Source organism: Balaenoptera ricei, chromosome 7 (assembly GCF_028023285.1).
Source record: "Balaenoptera ricei isolate mBalRic1 chromosome 7, mBalRic1.hap2, whole genome shotgun sequence".
Lineage (NCBI taxonomy): Eukaryota > Metazoa > Chordata > Mammalia > Artiodactyla > Balaenopteridae > Balaenoptera > Balaenoptera ricei.
This window is the reverse complement of record NC_082645.1, coordinates 40,239,672-40,265,650: the sequence shown is the minus strand read 5'-3', so window position 1 is coordinate 40,265,650 and position 25,979 is coordinate 40,239,672. Positions and strand designations below refer to the sequence as shown.

The 25,979-nt window shown below is 41.1% G+C and overlaps 1 protein-coding gene across 6 annotated transcripts in view; it reads right to left on the bottom strand.

Moving 5' to 3' along the window:
• LYPD6 (LY6/PLAUR domain containing 6) overlaps positions 1-25,979 on the bottom strand; it is a 110,844-nt gene that overhangs the window by 70,294 nt on the left and 14,571 nt on the right. For 3 of the 6 annotated variants that reach the window (XM_059927131.1, XM_059927133.1, XM_059927134.1), the window contains exon 2: positions 19,768-19,847. The exons of the other annotated variants lie outside the window; for them this stretch is intronic. The gene's annotated coding sequence lies outside the window, so the exon portion shown is untranslated. The remainder of the gene's footprint in view (positions 1-19,767; positions 19,848-25,979) is intronic. 6 annotated transcript variants of the gene reach the window in all.

The window sequence follows — 25,979 nt, the reverse complement described above, 5'->3', positions numbered from 1 at the left end:
TTCCTAAAACAGGCCAGCCTCTCCAGTAGATCTTATCTCTTCCCATCTACTCAGCATCGACATTTTAGCAATTCTCCCCTCTATATCATTAATTGTTTGCTCTCCACCAGATCAGTACTAGCAGCAAACTAACCTTCTGCTGTTTTATGCATCGAAAACCAAAAACAGGGGGAGGGAGAGGGATGGACTGGGAGTTTGGGGTTGGTAGATGCAAACTATTACATTTAGAATGGATAAACAACAGGGTCCTAATGTATAGCATAGGGAACTATATTCAGTATTCTGTGATAAACCATAATGGGAAAGAATATAAAAAAAGAATGTATATATGTGTATAACTGAGTCACTTTGTTGTACAGCAGAGATTGGCAATACACTGTAAATCAACTATACTTCAATTAAAAAAAGAGGTAAAATTGGAACTCTTGTGCACTGTTGGTAGGAAGGTAAAGTGGTACAACTGCTATGGAGAACAGTATGGCGGTTCTTTGAAAAATTAAAAATAGAATCACCGTATGATTCAGCAATTTCACTTCTGAATATATATACTCAAAAGAATTGAAAGCTGGGTCTTGAAGAGATATTTGTACACCCATGCTCACAGCAGTATTACTCACATTAGGTAAAACATGGAAGTAACCCAAGTGTCTGTCAACAGATGAATGGATAAGCAAAATGTGGTATATACATAGAATGGGATATTATTTAGCCTATATAAGTTTATTCATAACATGGGTGAACTCTGAGGACATTCTGCTAAGTGAAATAAGCCCGTCACAAAAAGACATATATTGTGTGATTCCACATATGTGAGATACTTACAGTAGTCAAAATCATAGAGGCAGCAAGCAGAAGTTTTTGCCAGGGGCTGAGAGGAGAGGGGAATGGGGAGTGATAGTTTAATGAGTATAGAGTTTCAGTTTTACAAGATAAAAAGAGCTATGGAGAAGAAAAATGGTGGTGATGCTTGCACATTGTGAATGTAATGCCACTGGACTATACACATAAAAATGGTTAACATGATAAAAAAAGGTAAAACCACAAACAAAACACAACAAAATAGAGCCCTCTCGACTCCAGTTCCCCTCTGAACTACCAACATATTATTTTCTTTCTTTTGCAGCAAAATTCTTCAAGCGTCCTCATTTATCCTTGTCTCTAGCTCCTTTCCTTCCATTCTGTTTTCAGCTCCCTCCAAAGAAGCATTTGCCCCATCGTTCCACCAACACAGGTCCCATCAAGGCCACCAGTGACATCCAGGGTGCTGAATCCAACGGTCAGTTTTCAGTTGTCATCTTACTTGACCAATTCTCAGCATTTGACACAACTTATCGCATCCTCCTCATAACCCATCTTCACTGGGCTGCTGGGACACCTCTTTGTCCTGGTTTTCTTTCTTTCTTTTTCAATGGTTGCTCACTTTCCTTTGTTGTTTCCTCCTCATGTCCCAGACTCAGGATACTGAGTGTCCCAAAGGTCAGCCATCAAACCTCTTCTCTTCTTTTCTAATACTCTCTTATCCCTTGGTGATCTCTTCCAGACAGACGGCTTTAAATACCATCTATAGGCTCATGACTTTAAATATTTTCAGCCCAGATCTCTCCACTGAGCTGCATACTTCTGTATCCAGCTGTCTACTCAACATTTCCTCCTGGAGGTCTAATGTACATAGAAAACTTAAAATGTCTAACACAGAACCACTGATCTGTCTCCAGGCATTTGCTACACTCTCAGGGTGCCCAACACCTGTTAATGACAACTCCATCTATCCAGTCATTCAGGCCAAAATATGTGCAAAATCCTTCACTCCACTCTTGGTCCCACCCTCACACCTTATCCACCTGCAAATCCTCAAAATATATCCAGATTCTGACCTCTTCTCACCCCTCCCCTGACACCATCACCTCTTATCTGGCATGCAGCAATAGTCTCCCACCTGGTCTCCCTGCTTCCACCATTGGCCCCCCCACAGTCTCTTCCCAGCACAGCAGGCAGTGATTCTTTTAAAAGACACATCAGTTAATGTCTTCCCTCCTGTGACTCTCATTCAGAGTAAACTGCAGAGATATTAGAAAGGCCTTTGAGACACAATGTAATCCAGCCCCCGTTACCTTTCTGATCTCACTTCCTACCACCCTCACCTGATGGCTCCGCCACTTGCTATTTCTCAAACTTGCCAACAAGCTCCTGCCCCAGGGTATTTGCACTTGCTGCTCAAGTAACCACTTAAAAACAATTTATGAAATGACAGGACAAGTACTATTATTAAAAGTTTGCTCAAATAAGCTCCCTTGATTCTTACTATGAATTAGACATAGCTAGGAGAGTCATTCCCAAGAATGAGTACAACGAGGCACCACCGGCTTTAGAAAGTGCCTAGAAAAGAGAAGAGACAAAATGTAGGTATAAATTGTGTCTTACTGGATCCCCAGGGCCTGGGCCAGGGCCTGGTGCATGGGGACACTTAGTGTGTGTATGATGAGTGAATGCAGAGGCCAAGGGAGGTTCCATGGCAAAAATAAGGACCAAGCCAGCAAACAAAGATGATGATGTGAAGACTGAAAGGACCAGAGGGGCCCTAACATAGTTTCCTTTTCTTTGCTTTTCTACACTCATATTGCTGGGCCTGTGAGGGCCACTGTGCCTTCAGAAGGTTAGAGCCCACGTCTGGGAGAAGTGCCCTTGACTCGTGCAGCATCCCTTGAAGTCTGATAAAGCAGCTCCTGTACACAGTGCCACAGTGTACACAGGGGATTTGTACAGCAATTGTGGTTTTCTCAGGTCATTAAGCAAAGCAGGCAGATTCCTGTGTAGTTTCCTTGCACCCAGACCCAAGGGATCACATGATTCAGCACATTTTCCAAAAAAGGAAGAGAGAAAAGAAAGTAAATAAGTCATCTACTTTGCTACAGAAAAACCACTTGCCTGATTCAAAGTAGAATAGACTCTTCATCTTTCTTGTTAGACAAAGTTCTAAACCAGAGGCCATCGATTTTCTCAGCAGCAGTGGTCTGAAACCTAGCTAAGAACAGTGGAATCCCGAAGTGGCTGGCTCATTATATGCATAACCATGTACAGTAGAAATCTGATTTAATGCCATCTCTTGACACCGTGTGACAAAGGAGATGGGAAGGCACAGTGTCTGGATACTGCACCGTGGACAGCTTAAATAAAATCAAGAGAGAAGAACATATAAGCTTTGGACTGCTCTATATCTAATTAGATGAATTTATTCAGTACTACATCTATCAAATCAGATTCCAAATGAGGGGACAGTAGCAGTGGTTACACAGCAGCTCTGCTGTCAGTTCTAAGGATTTCAAATCTCAGTTCTGCTCCTTAAGAGCTATGTGATTCTGGATGAAGTTGCTTATCCCAAATGAGATACTGTGTACAAAGCCGGTAGGACCGTGGGTAGGACACGGTGAGCACCTAGTAACATACTATGATTAAACCTTTTACATACGCAGGCATCTAATGATAATACATTTTTACATTACGTTTAAATAATACAAATACATGCAATTAACTTAATTAGTAAATTAAATTAATTTTCATAACATCCCTGCCAAGGAGTTATTACAGTAGCTTTTTACAGATGAGGGTTCAGGTTCACCTGACTCAAGTCTTGGTCCTTTAAACATTCCTCCATAGGTTTTCCAGATGAGAAGGGCCCGACCTGCTAAGCAGAAGAGTCCAGAGGCAATGAAGAAAAAAGTACCAGGGTCTGTGTGTTGGGGAGGGCAGTGACCCCCCCCATCTCTATTTATATTAATAGTATTCAGATGAAATTCAGAGCACACAAAGAGATTGCATACTGTGAGTTAGCGGCCAGGAAGCTCTTCCATATTGCCAAGTTGGAGAGAGCTGTTTCTTTTGTGCCGGTTTTGGATGGCAAATCTGGAGAGTTTATCTGTAGGGCTGTTTTCCCAAGGCCTTCAAAACAGGGCCAGTGCAAACCTCACATCCCAGGCAGACACTTCAACCGCAGCTTCTGTTGTTTCAGCCCCGAGGTGCTTTCCATGCCAGCAGGCAGCCCTTTTGTGTTTGTGCAGCTCCATCCTGGGCCACGTTCGTTTAGGTGTGTTCACTATCTCCAGTTCAGCTGCCTCCTCTCCGGCTACAATAACTCTTGGCTTGTGTACTAAGAAAATGCTGCAATTGTAATTTTGCAGTGGTAGCGTTTTTGGAACCAGATGCCCAATTCTGTATGCTTTGCATATTTATGGCATTGTTCTCATTAGTAATATCCTGTGTAACTCTCTCACATCTCAGCCCTAGGGCTTCCCTGCGTCCAGCCACATTCTCCTGTTGGAGTCCCCCCTCTACCTGTCAAATCCAATTCCTCTCCTCTCTGCAATAATAGTAATAGTAATAATAACAACAGCAATAATAATAACAAAATGATCCCTTCCTGGCTCTTGGGAAGGACTTTCAAATGTCTTGGTATCAACTGTAGCAGAGGGTCAGCAAGAAAGCACGGTGGAAAAGGAGGAAAATAAGAGTATACCAAGAGCAAACAGCAGGAGACCTCCGCTTTCCTGACTCTACGTAGAAAAGGTATATTCTAAATCTCGTTTGAGACCATTGGGACCCCAGGGTCATAGAGCACACATAAATTTTCTGGGCTTTCCTTTGATCATGCCAAGACGGAGAGCAGGACCACATCTTCAGCACGTGATCAAAACTAGCAGGCATCATCCTCAACATCAACTAGCCTTCAGAGGAGAAGAAACCTCTCACTCAAGTTTCTCCCCACTCACACCCGCAGCTACCTCCAAGAGCTCCGTGACTCAGCCTCACCAAGTCTCGGAACAATTTAGTCTGATACCACCTGTATGTCAAAAATCACAGCGCCACATACATGAGTACTTACTTACAAGGTTCTTTCACGCTAATGAAACATCCTCAAGCAATCAAGGCAAATCCTGTTTTGGCCACCTCCACAATAAATCCACACATACCCCACCTCCATCGAAGAAAGATGTGCGTTCTAATCTAAAGCAAACCCTGAGATCCGTGAACCAGCTCTTTCAATGGGTTATAGATACTCCCCCCAAGTCTCCCTAGATTCTTTTTTTTTTTTTTTCACACACACACACTGTATTTTATTTTTACAAGAGATAAATAGTATGAGTGTGTTTCATGTTTGGTAATTGCAATCATTGTTGCTTTTGTTGTGGTCATCCATGTACAATGCTTGGTGTCAGTCTCTAGATTCTTGAAGACTCAAGTTCACCTGGACCAAGCTGGACATCCACCCTCCCCTGAAACCCTGGCAAAGTTCCAGAACCAATTAATCTCCTCACTACTTTCTCACCTTGGTCATCCCAGCACACGTGAAAAAGAAAAAACAAATATATATATATATAATTTTTATATACTATAATTATATAACATATAATTTTATATATATGTGTAATTTTTCTTCTTTTAGTTAGTGGAATCTTTTTTTTTAAGTTTATTATTATTATTATTATTATTATTATTATTATTTTAATTTATTTTATTTATGGCTGTGTTGGGTCCTCGTTTCTGTGCGAGGGCTTTCTCTAGTTGCAGCAAGCGGGGGCCATTCTTCATCACAGTGCGCGGGCCTCTCACTATCGCGGCCTCTCTTGTTGCGGAGCACAGGCTCCAGACGCGCAGGCTCAGCAATTGTGGCTCACGGGCCCAGCCGCTCCGCGGCATGTGGGATCTTCCCAGACCAGGGCTCGAACCCGTGTCCCCTGCATTAGCAGGCAGATTCTCAACCACTGCGCCACCAGGGAAGCCCAGTAGAATCTTTTTTATTCAGAAAAAAACAGAAAAGTTTTCCAATCACACAAAGAAGGGTAGGGGGAGGTGTCTGTCCATCTAGCCCAGTCTTCAGCCCATGTGGTTTTGGCAGCAATAAGGGATGTGGAAGGAGTAATGGACCCCAAAATAAAAATGGTGTACGTGTGTATATGGAAAGGAGACAGGTGCAAAAACAGTAGGGAGTGGAGAGGAGGGAGACAGACAAAAAAAAAAAAAAAAAAAAAATATATATATATATATACACATATAAATTTATAAATATGACTATGCTGTAAAATCAAATTTCATCCTAAAAATATGAACCACCTATAGTAAAAGCCTAATATGTGCCACTGTCCCATTAAACAGGATGTCAAGGCTCTCCCCACTGATGTAAGTGTATAAAGAACCTCACTATAGTTTTCATCTTGCAATTCTCAGCAGAACCTCCTAAGTGGAATAAGAATATGAAATTTATTACAGATCATTTCTCTTAAGAGCCTGAGACTCAGAAAGAAAGCAAGACAAAGGAGATTGTCAGGGGCAGGTTTTCTATTCAATGTAATATTATTCAACATTTAATATCCCTTGGGCAGCCACAACTTTCCGGGCTCTAGGTAATACTCAAATTGTTGCCTTCATTCCCAGAATTGTGGAACACTCAAGTTCAAGGCCTGTGTCACCACAACCCTCCAGGATGTAAGAGTCACACTTCTCCTCTGTACTTTTCAAAGTTATTGACCAAAGCAATACGATGCATCATATTCACAAAATACTTCCTACACTGAAGACCTGGGCACAATTTTGAGACATTTTTTCCATTTTTATTTTTTGTTTTTTCTTTTTGCTAAGCTTATGTATTTAAGTCAACAAAACAGTATGTTTTGACTTTTGAAATAATGTGGCATGAGTACTGACTGTCCTGGTTTCTTTTCTTTATCAGGATTTCTGTAATAAGTTTAAGAAAAATGCTGGTCATTTTAGCCTAGAGGGATACTTAGCCTGAATATCAGCTGGAGAAACTCTACATGTCCCAAGAAACCTCACTCAAGACTGTCCTCTAAAGCAGCATGACTCGAGTATCATGCAGTTCCTTTCTATGTGGGGGCCAGGAATAGACCGTGAAAATAATCTCTTCAAAAATTCTACCGAGTAAATATATGGACTCCCAAATAATTTCCCACAGCATTTTCTAAATTCAATTTCTTTGACTAAAACAACTAAGAAACTGGGACCCCAATTAATCCCTTTTACATTGTGCTCTAGAATTAAACTTGTAATTTAAATGCTGTTACACAATTAAATGTTACATAAAGTATGGATATGTTGGATACACAGCTAATGCGATAAATGCCCTGCAGGGAAAAAACAAATCTGTCTTTGTGGTGGCTTCTACCACCACCCCTCCACGTAAGCCATTCTTGCTGATATGTCCATGGCCTCAGTGCTGCCAAATCCAACTGAGGATTTCAATCCTCCACTTACCTGACTTTCAACAGCGTCCACCACAGTTGACCACTCCCTGCTTCTAGCAGCACTCTTCCCTCCTAGGGGCATCGCGCAGTCTCCTTGCTGTCCTTCTACCTCTCTTGCATGCCTTTTTAGCCTCGGTTTCCGACTCCTCCCCTACCTGACCTCTAAATGCGGCAACTCGCCAGGGCAGAGTCTTGGAATCTCTTTTCTTCCAACTCTATGCATTTGCCCAAAGTGATCTCAGGCATTCCCATTGCTTTAAATACCCCACCAGCCACTCATGAATTTATAACTTCAGCCCAGACCTATTTACTGGCTCCAGACTCATTTACTTAATTACCTATTTGTCATCTCTAAGGCTGGCTCACGGGCATCTGAAACTTAACCTGTCTCCAGCTGTATTCTTGATCTCTAGGCGACGGCCTCTCCATCCATACTACCATTCTGGAGTCTTGGGAGTCATCCTCAACACTTCCTGCTCCCGCACCCCACCCGTCTCTCCATCCCCTTCTCTCCCCACCACCGTCTAATCCAAGTGTCCACTGTCTCTTGCTGGCTCATTGCACCAGTCTCCCAAGCCACTGTCACTGCTTTCACTCTTTCACCCCATCCTTTCTCCAGCAACAACCAGAGAGAGAGCTCTTCAAAGTACAAATCTCATCACATTACTCCCAACACAATCTTAAAACCTTCCAAAGGCTTACATCAAGAATCTTTTTTTTTTTTAATATTTATTTTATTTATTTATTTGGTTGTGCCAGGTCTTGGTTGCAGCAGGCAGGCTACTTAGTTGTGGCTGGCTGGCTCCTTAGTTGTGGCATGCGAACTCTTAGTTGCAGCATGCATGTGGGATCTAGTTCATTGAGAGATCGAACCCGGGCCCCCTGCATTGGGAGAATGGAGTCTTAACCACTCGCCACCAGGGAAGTCCCATACACTGAGAATCTTTAACAAAGTCTATGAGCTTGGAGATTGATGGCATAAACTCTTAGATGAGAATACTTTTTCTTTTTCACTGATGTATAGCTCTATGAATTTGTATATATGTATGTCCCCATGTAACTCCCACAAACAGCAAGATACAGAACATGTCCTATACTCCAGATAGCTCATCCTCTGCCCTGTCGCCACTCTTTCCAGAGGTAACTGCTATTCTGGCCTTTATTACAATGGATTCGTTTTGCTTGTCCTTGAACATCATATAAATTGGCTTACAGAGATGAATTTTTTCTAAACTATATCAAACTCTTCAAATGCTCCTGCATGTTAACGATGAGACCAGCTTTAAGACAATAACATCCTGGAGTCATCTAAAGTCAGGTGTTCAGCTCCAGTGCCTCAAGTCCCCAAAAGAGCTTGTTAATTAACAAGTGAGAATGAAATCCACACAGCACTCCAGATTGAGCTGTCCCCGTGAATTGTCCCTAGGTATTTAAGACAACACAGGGATTAATACCTCTACTCATGGGCTTTGAGCCAATCTGGATAACTAATCTTCTAGGCAAATGAAGTCAGAGTACTCTTTTGATTTAAATAGAGGCTTCAAACTGACAGAAATATGACAGCATGAGCAAAGTGTACAGTTACAATCTTAATAGTGGAGTGGGACTTTATCAGGCTTAAGGTCTTACCAGGAGAGCTGTGTTACAAGTATTAGGAATTAACGAGGATGAACTGGGGTGGGGCAGCTTAAAGCTAGATAAAGCCTCACCAGCACCCATTCCCCATTATAACTTTACCTTGGAGCAAGGCTATTAAATCTCTATTTTCAAGGCACAGTCCCTGATTTGTCCTCTGTCCAGAACAAGGGTCAATTCCAATAAAAAGCCCAAGGAAGTCAAGCTCCTGGAATGTATCAGCCTTTCCTGAGACCTGAAATCCAAACAGACACCTCCCCAGGGTTTGGAATTTCTGAAGCCTTTGAGAGGGAAGCAGAGTCCCAGGGACTTGTTTTTGCTCTATGAATGGTCAAATACCCCTCCCCAGGATCAAGAAGAGAAATCCTAAACCTAAATTAGGATTGACTGGGAGTATTTTGAAGACTTACCAAAGTCTGGAAGAATTGACAAAACAAGTCTTACCAAGCATCTCCGCTACTAGAGTCTCGTACCTCTGCACCCTTTGGCACCTCAGTTAAACATGTGCTAAGTGTATCAGCTGGTGAGGCCTGCTGATGCTGGCTAAGTGGCAGGCATGTGTTTTGATGGCATGATTCCTGACATACGCAAGGCATACAAAAAATGTTGGTGACTGATACCCTGAAGGAATTACCACCAACCACAGTTTTGTTTCCTAAACATGAAAGAGAAAAAGAACTGCTCACTCTTTAGTCTGCAGTGTTGGGAGGGTGGGGGAAGCAAAGGATAAGAAAGTCATGTGGATAAAATCTCCATCATCCCATCCTCCTGTCGATGAATTAAACCAGAGCGCTTCCTACAGGAAAAAAAAAATCTATTTCTTTAGAATTTGTAAAGACATATAAGTCTACTTTCTCTTCCTTTCTCTACATAAATCTCCCTTGAACCACTGTGTTAGTAAATTTCAAATAGCCTGGCTTAAGATGCATGGAAAAAGCTTCCAGATCCTCTGGTAAATGAAGCCATGGGTGGGAGGGAAAGTCCCAGGCAGGGCCAGACACCCTCAGCTATGCTCTTGAGCAGTGCCTGCTGTGGAAATTGATAGTAAGCTCACCTAAGCTAGGATCTCAACCACTTTCTTGTCCCCTGTGACCTCAATCCTGTGCTAACTGAACGCTAATCAACCAGAGTCAGATGACTAAGATTGCTGTTATCAATAATTTTATCGATAACAGCAATTTTAACGTACTAAAATTGATGTTGTTGATATCATCCTCAATGTACAAACACAGGTTGTTTCTCCGGGGCAAGATGAGCTCACAGACCCCTGAGCCATGGACCACCTGGCCAGAGATTCGTAAACCGGAGACATCCTGACTGGCGAAGCCGCAATAAAGAATTGTCACAGAAATGTCACAAGATGTAATTAATCCCAGTTTCTTTGCTCTTCCCCTTTAAAATATCCCTAACTCAGACACCAAGATGGAGTGGATCTGAGGCTTGTCTCCCACTCCCTTGCTTGGCACCCTACAAATAAACCCTTACTTTGCCACAAACATCCACTATCAGAGCTTGGTTACACCCCGTGGGCACACAAGCCCGTTGCTCGGCATCATAACTAAAAACGAAATTCCCTCTAAAAACAAGCTTTCGTGTTCTAAAAGCTGAGGCTAAAGAAGCCACACAAGACATTGTGTAAAATGAAGATGGGGGAAAGAAAAGGGAAAAAAAAAAAAAAAAAAGGTAACCCAGGTTAAAACTTGTAAAGGGGCTCTGGAGGAAACTGCAGGCTCCATTGGTTTACTTAACTTTTAAATCTTATTAAATTTGTTAGATGCATGTTAGCATTCATGGTTCATTTACTTTTATTCTGACTTCTATATATAAGCACTCTATGAACCCTGATAAATGACTTAAAATCTTGTTTGACTTCAATAAAGAAATTAGCACGTTAATCTTAAAAATTCTACCCATAGAAATGAATGAAAGCTCATTTTCCGCCGAGCTCTACTCCCTGCAAGTACACCTCCCCAATGCCTGGCCCCTCCCTGCCATCCTTGTTCTTTTCTTTGGCTCTGTGTTTATAAAATCTGGCATCTTCTCAAACCCCTTAGATCTGGATCTCTTACAAAAACAAACAGAAGCTACCTGGGGCCCTTGATTCCCACTTACATTCTTTCCATGCCAAGGGTCAGAGGATGTCAGAGCTGGTGGCAGCCAGTCAAGCCCAGCATGAGAGGGCCCTTATCTACCAATGCAGTGTTTTCCTGTCTCGGAACATGCCAGTATTTATTTCTGAAAATTATAAATGGAAACATATGTAACTGCCTCAAATCAGAAACTAATAAATCTAAAAGCTGAGCCAGAGCTGTGGCAACAGGTAGACAAGAGCCCATACGAAGCTCATAAAAAAGTAGGCAGTGGGTGCCATACCACTGCTATTCAAGAATATGACTGTATTCACATTTGAGAAGTGTGGACTTAGAATAAAATACTGAAGACATGGCTTTCCGGTTTATTAAATAATTTTTAAAAACTAAGAGATAACAAATTATTTGCATCCAAAATCAGCACTCAGATTATTGAACAGCTATGCAGGAGCCCCAAATCAGCAATATTAAATTTGATATATCACTTTAAATAACTTTCTGCAATATAATCTACCTATAGTGAACTGCATCCATTTAAAATGTACAAGTAAAGGAATTCTAAACTATGTACACATTTGTACAATCTCGATCATTTTACATTTAAGATGTAAAACATTTCAATCATTTCTATGTTTCCTCATTCATGGCCTCATTTCCTAATTTCTCCTTTCTCAATCATTCCATTGTTTCCTCTTTTGTGTCTGGCTTCTTTTCCTTAACACAATGATTTTGACATTAATCCATTATGTTGCTTGTATCATTAGTGTATTCATTTTTATTGCTGAGTAGTATCCCATTGAGTGGATATGCCATATTTGCTTACCATTTCATCTTTTTGAACATGTTGGCTGTTGCCAAGTTTTAACCAATATGAATAAAAGTATGTGAGATTTAAAAAAAAAAAGTAGGCAGTGGGTGGAAAAGGAAGACATAATCTATATGACCTACACAGCATCTGGAAAACCACGACAAGTTTGATATTCTAGGTGATTTGATCACGTGGAATGAATATTTAAATAATTAGCAATTCACATTAAAGCACTGCTGCCTTTTAAGTGATTAGTTGGTTTGTAGCTTTCTAAACAGCCTTTGGTAAAGAGTAATGTCAGTTTCATATATGCCCCACTAACTACACATATATGCCAATTCCATCTGTAAGTACTACAGCCCACCTGTAGTCATCTAAATTAGTTTGTCCATTAACAGCATTTCTGAGCCCCCAAGAAGATGAAAATTGGTTGTTAGGAGGCAAAAAAACATCTTACATATAACAATAGGTGGTGGCCCTCCAAAGCTCAATCCTGCTTGACAAGATCTTATTCCTTAGTATTTAATTTCTCTCATTAGAAAGAATTTAAATTAATTTTCTCCCCTTGGGGAGGGAGAAATAATGAAAAAAGAAGTTGAGAAACACTACTCTGGATACTTAGAATTGTAGATGAGCATATAGGGAAGAAAATGAGCAAAGGAAAGCTCAGTAAAACCTGCAGACACTAAATAAAGTAACCTAAAACAATCTAATAACCGGATCCTGTAATAAAACAGGAGCAGAACTAGAGAAATCCCAACGGCAGGTTATGACACAGCATTAGAAACTCAGAGCTTGAAGTCAGAAGATCTGCATTGAGTCAGCTCCTAACGCATGATTAATACTTGTGTGACCTTAGAGAAAAGTTAATTATTAATTGTGGTCTTTCCTCTTTTCTGTAAAAAGAATGAAAACGCCAGATTCACAAGGTAATTGCAATGGTTAAATGAGATCATATTAGTGACGCACTTTACAAACAAGAAGATCCTATTCAGTTGAAAGGTAACACCACTCGACAGAACTATTTGAACATTGGAAAGCGCCGTGTGAGCAGAAGATTATATTACTAAGCCCATAGTTGACACTGCTATGAATTATTGCTTCAAGATGGTGTTAGACTGAGTGTGAAACGGCTGCTCGTAGGAATAGTGTGTCCTATGTAAATAAAACAAAACAAAACAGGAATGACCTAACAAAACCGATCTATTCTACTTTAAGGGGATAGGGAGAGACATTCAGACCACAGAGAAGTGATGAGAGAAAATCTCCTTTCTTATTTTTCTTCCATCAACCAAACCAGCGGTTCTGAGCTAGCTACACTTCCAATCACCTGGGGCACATTTGAAAACTTTTCAAAAATGTCTGAACCTGAAGACTGTGAGAACTCTATAAATATTTATTGAATAAGTGAGCGCTGGCAAGCTTGCAGTGAGATAAGCATTCTCATACACTACTAGTGGGAATGTAAATTAATACAATCTTTAAAGAAAGCAATCTGTTAATACGTACCAATTTTTTTTTTCATTTTGTTCGGTTTTAATTTTGCTTTTGTTTTAAAGTTCATCCCCTTGGTTGACTAATTCTATGTCTAAGAACCCACACCAAGGAAATAATCAAATAGAGGAACAAAAATGTACACATAAGGATGCCTATCACAGTATCATTTTATGTTGGGATATTACCCCATTCAGGATAGCTGGACTTGCCTTGAACATGCATTAAACACTTGTGCTCTGTAGACCCTATGTTATGGGTGGGTAAACAAAAGAAACAATAAATCATAACAAGGTGCTATATTTTGGCCAGGTGTCATCTCAACACAAATCAGCCACCCTGCAGCTCATCAATATTTCAAAAAGTTGAGAACCTGCCAGTCAGTTCAGGTCTGGTCAGGTCATATCTTAGCCTTCCATTGTCCTGGTGATCTCAACTAATCTGAAGATCAAATGGCAAAAAAAAAAAAAAAAAAAAAAAAAATTAATTAAAGAAAATCAAATGGCAGACAATGAGCAATTAAAGCATCGTAAAGAAACGTAACCTTGCAGGTGAAGGCAGGACAGGGAGAAAGAGAATCACATTCACCTCACTGGCTTTCTTTTTAAACTTCCAATCTTCTCGAGTCAGGACTCCCCAGGATCTGCAGCTCATTCCCAGCCTAGGACTCTCCACCACAAATGACAAGCATCCTCAAGGGATTCATTGTTCCCTTATCCCGAAGAACCCCACTGAAATGCTGCTGAAATCACTGCAAGCCTTCCATCAGCCCTACGTTCCTGCCGGCTACACGATACAAATATTCCCTCAGAGCAATGAGAAGGATTCATTTTAAAAAGAAAAAAAAATGAAGTTCTATGCCGGAGACTAAATTGTGAGCTCTCCGGTTTTTAGTGTCAATGATCCAAAATATAAGAATGATAACCTAGAGGGCAAAAGGGCATTTTTATCAAATGTGTTTATCGAGTAGGTTAAGCACCTGCTTATCAAATGAGTCAGACGTCATAGCTCATGAGCCACGTAACTCTGGTCCACAAGCAATGTGGACGATATACAAGCAACCAAATATATAATGACAAACAGCATACATGTAGTGCTTGATACGTCTCAAAGCACTTTCACACGTAACTTATCGTTCAATCCTCACATTAACCCCATAAGGCAAGCAGAAAGATTTGGCAAAGACAGGCACAGAGATCTAGGTTAGCTGACTTGCCCAATTTACAGAGGCAATTGATTAGGGAAGGCACCAATACTCAAATGGAGCTCCTGCAGCTTTCCTCTCGCCATGCCCTATCACACTAGGGGAGCACATGTAAATCTGGTGCTATGAGTAAGTGGTTAGACAAGATAGAGAGGTGTGGGACCAAGACCAAGGAGCAAGACTGCTCACTTCAGGTCCCAGTGCCATCACCTGTGGGTAGTGTGATTTGGGACAAATTAGTAAAACGTGCTGTGCATTAGTTTCCTCATCTGCCAAGTGGGGATAATAAGAGCACACATCCTCAGAGTAATTATGAGAATCATGTATAAAGAGCTGAGCACAGTGACTGGCACATAGCAAAAGGTTCAGTAAATATTAGCTACCATAGTTATGAGGATCAGAACAATTCTCTGCTTAATCAAGGTAAGATGCAGATATACTGGGACTTCCCTGGTGGTCCAGTGGTTAAGACGTCACCTTCCAATGCAGGGGGTGCGGGTTCCATCACTGGTCGGGGAGCTAAGATCCCAAATGCCTCGCGGCCAAAAAACCAAGACATATAACAGAAGGAATATTGTAACAAATTCAATAAAGACTTTAAAAATGGTCCACATCAAAAAAACAAATCTTTAAAAAAAAAGATGCAAATATACTGAGTCCTTCTGCGTATCAGGTGTGTGTTAGGTGCTGTATTAGTTTCCTATTGCTGCTGTAACAAATTACCACATGCTTAGTTGCTTAAAATGACACAAGTTTATTATCTCTTCGTTCTGGAGGTCCAAAGTCTGAAACAGGTCTTACTGGGCTAAAATCAAGTGTCAGCAGAGCTGCGTTCTTTCTGGAGGCTCTAAGGGAGATTCTATTTCCTTGCTTTTTCTAGCTTCTAGGGGCCACCGGCATTCCTTGGCTGGTGGCCCCTTCTTCCATCTTCAAAGCACATCATTCCAACTTCTGCTTCTACTGATTATCTCCTCTCTCCCCCTCTTCCCTCATCACGTCACATTCTCTGCCCCGAGCCATCTGCTTCCTTCTAATAATGACCCATGATTACAGTGGACCCACCAGGATAATCACTTCATCTCAGGATCCTTAGCTTAATCACATCTACAAAATCCCTTTTGCCATGTAAGGTAACACTCACAGGTTCCAGGGATTAGGACGTGGACATTTTGGAGGGACCACTATTTAGTCTACCACAGATGTCAGGGATACAAGAATGAATCTGATACAACTGCTGGGCTCAAGGAGTTCACAGGCTATTGAATAAAACAGACATATTTTTAAAAAAGAAAACAAATTCTAGTGCACATCAGACACCACTCAGGGCTATTGGAGAAGTATAAACAAAGTGCTCTGGGGTAACAGAAAATGGATCCATGTATCTCAACCAAGAAAGGAAGAGAGGGCCTCATGAAGAGAGTGATGCATGCATAGAACTGGGCATTGATATTTGCTTAAACTTGCGGTAAAGGGCATCCCGGGAAAGTGCATTAAAAAGTTGGGAATATTGAACAGGCTGGTGTGATTAAAGCCTGGGAGACAAAAGGAGGAGAAAAACCACAGAAGATCATGTTGAAGAGGGACATTAAGGCCATATCATAAAGGGCCACAGCAAGGGAGAGGGACTTTACAGAATGAAAAGGCCTTGAAAGCTGTTGAACCTATCATTCATTTGTGTGTTTTACAAAGAACACTCTGCAGGCAGTGAGGAGAGTGAATTGCAGAAGACAGACCCAACTTACAAGTCATTTCAATCGTCCAAAGAAGAAAAGAAGAAAGACTCAATCAAGGAAGGAATACAGGAAATGAAAGCAAAGATGGATTTGAGACATATTTCCAAAGTGAAATCAACAGGACCAAGTGAATACAAGAGGGAGACGAAAGTGATGCTGAAATGACTAGCTCAGGCAGCTGGTGGATGTTGATGTCACTAAATGACCAAACAAACAAACAGAAAAAGAGGGGGCAGTTCATGGAGCATATGTTTCAGATAAACTGATTTGAACCTTTATGGGGACTAACTTTTTTTAGCGAAAAGGGAAAGCATGCAGAAATGACATCAATGTGTCTGAAAGACTGGAAAGATCCGATATTTGGAGTCAGAGGACCTGGGCTCTGGTCCTTTCCCCATATTTATTAGCTTTGTGACTTTGGATAAGTCTCTCCAACTCTCAGGACCTTGGTTTCCCCGTCAGTGAAGTGAGAGGTGGGGGTATTAGATAATCATTAAATTCCCTTCTTACTCTAACTTATGCGGGTCTAACATCTGAGTCATTATTTTCTTCTCAGTTTCAACCACTTCTGTCAGTCACCCTCGACATTAGCTAAAAGAGACTCTGATGGGTCCGGATTTTCAAAAAAAAAGGCTAGAGCTTGAAAGGGGAAGATAAGGGCACTAACGACCATTGCATGCCTACTGTGCACCAGGCACTGTGCCTGCCATACTCTCCCCCACTGGTTCTCCCACTTGGCCTGGACACCCCCAGTAGGGGTCCAGAAATAACCTGCATGACATCATGATAGAAGGTGCAGTGAGACACAAAGGAGGGAGTGGTCAGCTCAGATCAGGGAAGTCTTAACTAGAAGATGCCTTGAAAATCAAAGATGGGAAGCTACAAATAATAGCTTCTATTTTCTGTTCCAACTTCATTTTTATATTCTGTCCCCAAAATACTCCTTTCCTATTAGTCTTTAAAATGTGTTTGTGCCAACAGGAGAACAAATGAGTTCTCTTATTGGATACTGAAAATTGACATGGGGGATTATGAGAGCCTAGAGATGGAGGAGGCAAGCAACTAATTTTTAAAGTCTTTTATTTAAAGAATAGTAAATTGAGATAGTACTCTAATGAGGTTACGAATATTAAAAGACACTATAAGCCCCCATGTAAAACTCTTCAGTGGCTTGCACTGAGTTTAGCTGTAATTCTCAGCGGGGTGGACGTAGGGACTTTGCACAGTCATCTTGTGGGTTTTTCAAATTATGAAACTACCCTTTTCCACTACCTCCCAAGATTCTTATACTTCCCCAGGTAGAATGACAGGAATATTTATACTCCTCTTAAGTTTAGGAACAGATAACAAAAGACTGAAAAATACTAATACCTAAAATAAAATCAATATTCCATAATTGGATACACACACGTTCCTACATATGTGTATACATGTATATGCATGTATGCACGTACATGTGTGTATGTGTATATATGTATACACGTGTGTGTCCAACTAAGATACATATATTTTATATATACATAAAATATATAAAAAATATATATATACTGGTTATATCTGGTTAGCCCTCTATCTTACCTTTTTTGTGTCCCACATCTAGCTACACATGCCCTTCATCCTAATCTTATTCAAATACATGACCTCCTTCAGTTGACCATGCTGCTTTCTGCTTTATGCCTGTGTTTCAGTTCACAGTCTTCCTTCTTCCTTCTTGTCCTCCCCAGGGCAGATGGCCCCCTTCAGCTGCCATTTTCTAGTTAAGCCTTCCCTGATCTCAACTGACTGCTCCCTCCTTTGTGTCCCATGGCACCTTCTATCATGACGTCTATAACTCTTTATTGGAAGTTTCTTATATATCCATATCTCCCTAGTTTTAAGTTTCTAGAGGTAGAACAGACAGGTACCCGACTGGTATCTGTTGACTGAATGAATGAACATGGTGATAGAAGAAACATCAAGCCCATTATTCGGTCTCTCTAAGGCAAAGATATATTCTTTTCCTCAAAATCCATTTATAGGCCCAGAGAACAATTTTTGTTTATTTACTATCAACAATTAAAGGTAAGAAGGTCCAAAGGTAGTGCTGGTTTTGAAATATAAAATATTCCATGACTTAAGGGGCAAAGAATGAACCACGCACACAATATGGTCAGCAAAACTTATTTGATTAAAATTTTTAAATTCTATTTATTCTGCCATTATGTCAAAAAAAAAGAGTAGAAATTAAACTATCACCATCTTAAATTTCATGCCGCAATAGGTTTATAATTTGTAATACTAAAACAGTGGGACATTTATTTTTGTTCCATGTGTGATGAAACAGCTACAGCTTTACCCTTCAGGGATATATTTATGGCCATATCAGTCAACAAGCCCTGAGAAACAGCTCTCAGGGAATATGATCACCACTGATGGCAGAAATAAAGCAATAAGCATGTTAACATGTGCTGGGTGAGATTGTTATTAATGTGTTCGCCTACAGAGCCACCCCGAAGCACACTCAAATGAACCCTGAAAAACAGTGTCAGGGAGATGTGTCTAAATCCTCCCTCAATCTTAGGAGATAAGGCCTTTTCCAGCAAAAATTGCTTACTCAGTGTCAATTATGATGCAAACATCAGACTGTGATATAGGCACTTGAAGTTAAAGCTCATAAAGCTCTCTTCAGTAGGAGAAAAAGCTAATTCAATGGTTAAATGCCCATCAGGGTGGGATAACTAGGCAGTAACTGAAAACACAAGATTTAGAAATCAACTGCAATTCCTTTGGGGATGTATTATTGCCAAATGGCTGTCAGAAGCAGAACGTAAGTGAGTTAGCACCATTAACTTGGGGGAATAAAAGAATGACTTCTATTTAAATGAACACACAGAGGATCCCAGTAAATTTTTGAAAAGTTACACGTTAAATGGGTTTGGAAAACTTTCTTAGCCTAAAAAATATGTGCAAATGAATTTGGGTAATGAAAACAAATTAGGAAATAAGTCAAAACCCAAAGTACATTTTCTCCAACTATTATACATATGTTATACATACATAAAGAATCAAATATCTCCTAAGGTAGTCATGAAATTTTGGACTCATGACTGATCTATTCATCCTGAGAAAACATTTAGCCTTTAGAAAAGGGCATTATCTCCCGGGCCAAAAGCAGACTGTGAGCTTCATTATTTGACCTTTTTATCTGCCTTCTCCCAAGCTGCCACTTCTCTCTGCATTCTGAAAAGGAAGAGGAGTATCACTGGGGCTCAAGGGAAAAGACCAGAAGAGACCTGCTCTAAATCACTAACCCAGGAACTCTCCTTCTGTCCACACTATGTCTTGTCCCAGGTTCTTCACCAAACCATGAAAAGCAATGGCAGGCAAAGTAGAAGTGACGGGAAAAAGTAGGCATCTGGAAGAGGCCAGTAGTCATGGTTGGTAAGAAAAAGGTGATGTGCCCACATGTGGGCAAGGAAAACATCTCATATGTTTCAAGCTTCATTGATTCTCCTTTTACCAATACATGGGAAAGGAGCCCAATGACAAGTATTGTACAGTGTGGTCCTACCCGCAGCCACAGCTGATTGGTCTAAGTTGACATCTGTCCCAGGCTGGGCCAATCAGCTCTATTCTTCAGGATTATTGATTCTGGGAACAGAGAAAGCATGAGTCAGTCCCACACAGTGGCATAAAATACGAGATGCGTATATCTCAGGAGCATTTGCGGTCACCTTCTCTAGACCTGGGCTGCAGTAAGAAAGAATGAAACCAACGAGGTGAGAGAAATCAAGAGATGGGGAGAGAGTATTGGATACATTCAAGTTCCTGCTGGTGAGACCCAGCTATAGCCTTGGTCTACCAGCAGTTTCATTGTCTGACTCTTCCTTCAATTATTCTCCATTTATTCATGTAAGGGAGGGGTGGCCGAGTCCAACAACATAAAAATGTACTCTTACTCAAGCACACAGACCCAGAGTGCAGAGGCGAATCATTATAGAGTCTAAAAAGAGTAAGTTAGGGGTAAGAAAAAGATCCATTCTCCTCCACATACGAGCTAATCCTTGAAAATTAAATTTTCCTAAATTAATTTGAGTTGGTTTTTGCTGCTTGTAAACAAGAATCTAAATACTTGATAAAAATAATAAAAAGATTTTATGCCTGAGTATCTTTGACTATAATAGGAGACTTAGAGGGATGAGCAGCTTGAGAAGGAAAGATCTCCACAACTCCACAGCCATCTGAGCGTGCACAAGTCCTTTGTCTTGCTGATTGTGGGGTTCTTTGGGAACTGATTACTCATGTGTATGTATATATGTACATATATATATGCATGTAGGTTTATGCCTATTATGTCTTAGCACCAGAAGTTAAAGCCAACATCTGCTCTCCCTGATTCAGTGCAATCAAGAGATAATGTGAGATTACTGTGCAGGAGTAACAAGAACAATTTTGCAGCCCTCAGAGAAATTTCAAAAGTTTATAATTTTCTAAAACTATATGCAAGACTTTGAGAAAGCATATAAAATGCTAACGTGATAGGCATTATAGGTGAAAGCATAGAACATGTTGATGTGATAAGATTGATCAGAAGACCAGGTCTCATGCAAGCAATTAGAATAGACACTTGAAGGCAGATTTAATTCCTATCATATCAATGTAAACTATGTACCTTAGCAAAAAGTAATGTCACAAAAAAATGCATAATGATATTAACAAGTCTTGATATTTAGAGACAGAACACTGAGACTCAGGCTAGTTTTCCTGGTCACATCTGGGTAGCCTATTCTACCAGCCTGAAATATTAAAAACACTCTGAGTTAACATTCAGTATTACTTTGAAAAGATGAAGCCATTTACCAGGAATGAGTTTTGTCCCACAGGAAAAATATAATTAATTTAGGCAACTTTTAATTAAACAAATTCTAGTTCTCTTCAGAACAGTGTCTCAACAGCTACTTCAAAACACACAAATACCCTATGCCTAACTGTCCATGGGTCCTCAAACCTCCCAAATCTGTCAGTTCTCAGGGCTCAAGAGCTCCCAAGGCAAACAAGTCTTCACTTCCTGAGTGAGTGAGCGGAAGAGACAGTTTTTAGCAGACTCTACCATTATAACAGCCAATACTGTCCAGGAGAGCTTCTTCTCCAGATTTTGCAAATTATTAACACTCCTGAACATCTATTTAAACTTGAGACAGACTGGCTTTTTCATACAGTAAAGGGTCAATTTCTCTCCCAGACCCCTTGTACCACAAAGGGGAGAGGAAGGGTGAGCACAGTGGTTGAGGGACTCACTTCACAGCTTTCCACCAACATAGATGCATTCCTTAACACACAGGGGACCAAGGGGCCAGAGAGAGCCAGCTGTGGCCCCATCTAAGTCTCTTGTTCCTCCAGGTGCTGACACTCTGTGCCTCTATTTTAAAAGGCTTTGCCTTATTCTCTTAAAATGCCATAGGGGAGAAGTGACCTAAATGGCCTGAGCTAACAGGAGCAACCTCCATGGCCACCAGCATCACCACCCCACCTCTTACCTGCCTTAAGCACCAGTGTGATCTGTCCATAGATATGGTGCACAAAGCATGTGGGGAGGACAGGGGACCAGGAGGAAAGAAGCACAGGGTCTTCTGTTTGCATCTTTCTGACACCAGTCCCTACCTAGTTATACCTTCTTGTGCCAGACTTCAGGATAGAACTGCTTTTAAAAATAGCAGGGGGCTTCCCTGGTGGCGCAGTGGTTGAGAATCTGCCTGCCAATGCAGGGGACACGGGTTCGAGCCCTGGTCCGGGAAGATCCCACATGCCGCGGAGCAACTAGGCCCGTGAGCCACAACTACTGAGCCTGCGCGTCTGGAGTCTGTGCTCCGCAACAAGAGATGCCGCGATAGTGAGAGGCCCGCGCACCGCGATGAAGAGTGGCCCCCACTTGCCACAACTAGAGAAAGCCCTCGCACAGAAACGAAGACCCAACACAGCCATAAATAAATAAATAAATAAATAATAAATTTAAAAAAAAAATAGCAAAACACACTGCTAAAGTCGCATTTGGTTTTCTGAGTGAAGCTTCAGTCCCCTGCACAGAGGGCAGAACCACCGCGCCTGGTTCCTCCTTGAGCAACGATCTTTGTCACAAGCTCCACTGCTTTTACCATCATCTGCCTGGTGCCAGAAAGTTTTGATTTACAAGCTGGAGAGTCAGTGAAAAGAGCCTTTAAAACGTTTCAAGGGGCAGATTTTTCTTTTTAATGAGCGTATTTAGGTTGTTATGAGTCAAGTTCAAAACTCAAGTCACATATGAACAATTTTTATAGGGGGAGGGGTAACCTGATATTCAAATTCATTTGCCTCCCATTTGAAGTAATTCATCTTTAAAATTTCTGTGAGAATTCTACAGAGTTGCCCAGAAAACGGCACAACCATCTGTAAGTAAAAACAAAAGTTCTCTATAGTATATATCACAGGTTTAAAGCACTTTGGCATCGGCAGATTGAACACGTTACTAAAAGATTTTAACTGCAAGAAGAGCTACCATAATTACACAGCAGCTGGTCTAATGTTGACAAAACAACTTTTAAAGGCTTCCAGAAGCCTTAAAGGCTTATCAATTAAAAAGGCATGAATAGTAATGTGCATCCTATCTTTAACACCACAAGCTGCATCTCCTGCCAATACAGTGAGGTTTCCATTTTGGAACAACCATTTCTTATATCCTACAATTAAGCCAAACATGTGAATAAATTCTAAGTTATGTCTAGGTGAGACTATGATACTTAAAATAAAATAACTCCATAAAACTCGATTATAAACATTGAACTTAATGAGCATTTCCATACTGGCAAAGTTCTTATCAAAATGCCAAGAGCTCATGCCAGAGTTTGTGCTTACTTTACCAAGAGCAAGCAGAGAAATGGTTTAGATTACTGTCTACACCAGCCAACAACGTGCTAGAGGCAAAAAGAATGAATGAATGAATGAACGAACAAATGAATGGGTGGATGTTGGAATGAGTCTGTTGGCAGCATCCCAGGTACACTGACTTACTCCCCTGGAGATCTGCCCAAGTGGTCATGTGGAATGGCCTTCTCTGCCAGGACCAGAAAGAATTTCCTTCAAGGTCCGTCTCTCACAGGAACCCTTCTCCACACTTCCCACAGGCTTGTTTCTTGTCTGAATCCCTTACATTCGGAGAATTAGGAAGGATTTTACGTATCACTGCATCTGATCCTCTTTAGGGCCCTCAAACTTTTTCCATACAGGGGCAGAGAGTAAATAATTTAGGCTTTGTAGGTCGTGTGGTCTTGTCACTACTCACCTCTACCATTGCAGTGTGAAAGCAGCCTTGCACGCTTAAACCGGCATGGCTGGGTTCTGATAAAACTTTATTTATAAAAAGAGGCAGGGAGAGGATTTGGCCCGAGGTCAGTAGTTTGCTGACCCCTGCTCTACAAGCACGAGTCCCTTCTTTTCCATTCAATGTCCAGGAGGTCTCTTTGGGGACACCTCCAGCGAAGGGGGCTAATCCCCTCATAGCCGCCTCTTCTATTTCCTGAAGCTTTCTCTTCTCTTGACTGAAATGAATCTCCCCACAGCTGGCAGCCACTGTCACATCTTCATCTTCTGCTAAGCCTTCCTGCCCTAAATCATTCTCCCTCACCAGAGAGCTCTGCACAAACAGGCCTTCAGAAACCATTTATTTAATTAGAAAATAACCACCAGTTTTGCCTTCTGGAGCCCCGGAGGGGAAGTGTCGTACCTCTTCCACCCGATGGCCCTTTATGTCTTTGAGGACAAGTGCGGGGGGATACGCATTCACTGTCTGACCACGCATTGGGGATCTATCGGGATACGCATTCACTGTCTGACCACGCATTGGGGATCTATCTCACAGTGTGTTTTATTGTTAGTTTTCTTCATCTGTGTACACATTTTTTTAAAATTAATTATTTATTTATTTTTGGCTGCATTGGGTCTTTGTTGCTGCGTGCAGGCTTTAGTTGAGGTGCACGGGCTTCTCATTGTGGTGGCTTCTCTTGTTGTGGAGCACAGGCTCTAGGCACGTGGGCTTCAGTAGTTGTGGCTCACGGGTTCTAGAGTGCAGGCTCAGTAGTTGTAGCGCATGGGCTTAGCTGCTCCGCGGCATGTGGGATCTTCCTAGACCAGGGTTCGAACCCGTGTCCCCTGTGTTGGCAGGCAGATTCTTAACCACTGTGCCACCAGGGAAGTCCCTGTGTACACATTTTTTTCCTCATCATTTAGATGGCAAGTGAAGCATAGTCCCTGGCACATAGGCTCCATTTGGTTTTAAGAGAGAGAGTAACAGAATAACCACAGAAATATCAATCAACAAATCTTTTTGAAAACCTTTCTCCACAAATTCAACTGGGACGGCTCCTCACTGCAGCGGTAAGACTGCTAGTATGTGGAATTCTTCCGAGGTGAAAACTGATCATTGAGAGGCAAAAGCCTTCTTTCCTCTCTCACATCTACTGCCCATCGGGACCCAGGAGTATAATTTTAATGCACTACACTTCATAACACCAACATGCCAACTGAGAGTTCGGAGGCTGGGCCCACTGGGGTCCTGGTCACATACTCGACCCTTCTTCTTGCCCTACAGTGGCCCTACCTTAGTCATTTTAACATCCTGTGCTCTGTATCCCTCTCCTTAATAATCCCCACCCAGAGCAATACACACACCATTGGTATTTATCAACGGTATTTGATACCAATGGTGTTATTCAAGAGTGGATTATTGAAGGCCTGCTATGTGTTTTTGCATAAATACCAATGGTGTATGTATTGCTCTATGTGGAATCTAAAAAAAATGGTACAAATGAACTTATTTACAAAACAGAAATAGAGTTACAGATATAGAAAACAAACTTATGGTTACCAGAGGGGAAGAGGGGGGAGGGATAAATTGGGAGATTGGGATTGACATATACACACTACTATATATAAAATAGATAACTAATAAGGACCTACTGTATAGCACAGGGAACGCTACTCAGTACTCTGTAATGATCTGTATGAGAATAGAATCTTAAAAAGAGTGGATATATGTATATGTATAACTGATTCACTTTGCTGTACAGCAGAAACTAACACAACATTTTAAATCAACAATATTCCAATAAAAATTTTTTAAAAAGAAATAAGTTAAAAAATATATATTCTGTAAGTCTTATTCACAAAGGTATAATATTAATAAAAGAAGAATTATTAAAATGATTTCCTACACTGAAAAAAAATTTTTAAATAAAAAATGAAAAAAAAACCTTAAGAGCACTCATAAATGAGCAACCCTCCTCAAGGAAAGAAAGTGGGTCACTCACAGAATCCCGACTTTCAAAACACTAGTGAGATGATTATCTCACAGTGTTAGCTCTAAAATCTACTCCCCAGGATAATTCTCTTTCATAATCAGTTATAAAATATTTAATGATTTTCATAGGCTATTCTTAATATACTTTTTAATATCAAAGGTCTTTAAGACCATAACAGTGATCTCATCTCTTCCAACATCACTCTGCCTTTTTATATTCCTTCTCCCCACTCCCGGGAAGGACAAGGAGGAGGCATTTCACAAAGTCCTGTCCTGTCTCCAGTCACTAGAAGCAACTCTGGGGACTGTGTGTAGATGAGAAAGATATGCTTGTGGACACTCACCAGGGTGGTGGAGAGGACCCAGCAAGGACAGCGTGAGTACCTGCCCACTCCACGCTCCAGCAAGCCCAAGACCAGCTGTCAGCTTGGCTGTGCTGTCCAAGTCAGCAGACA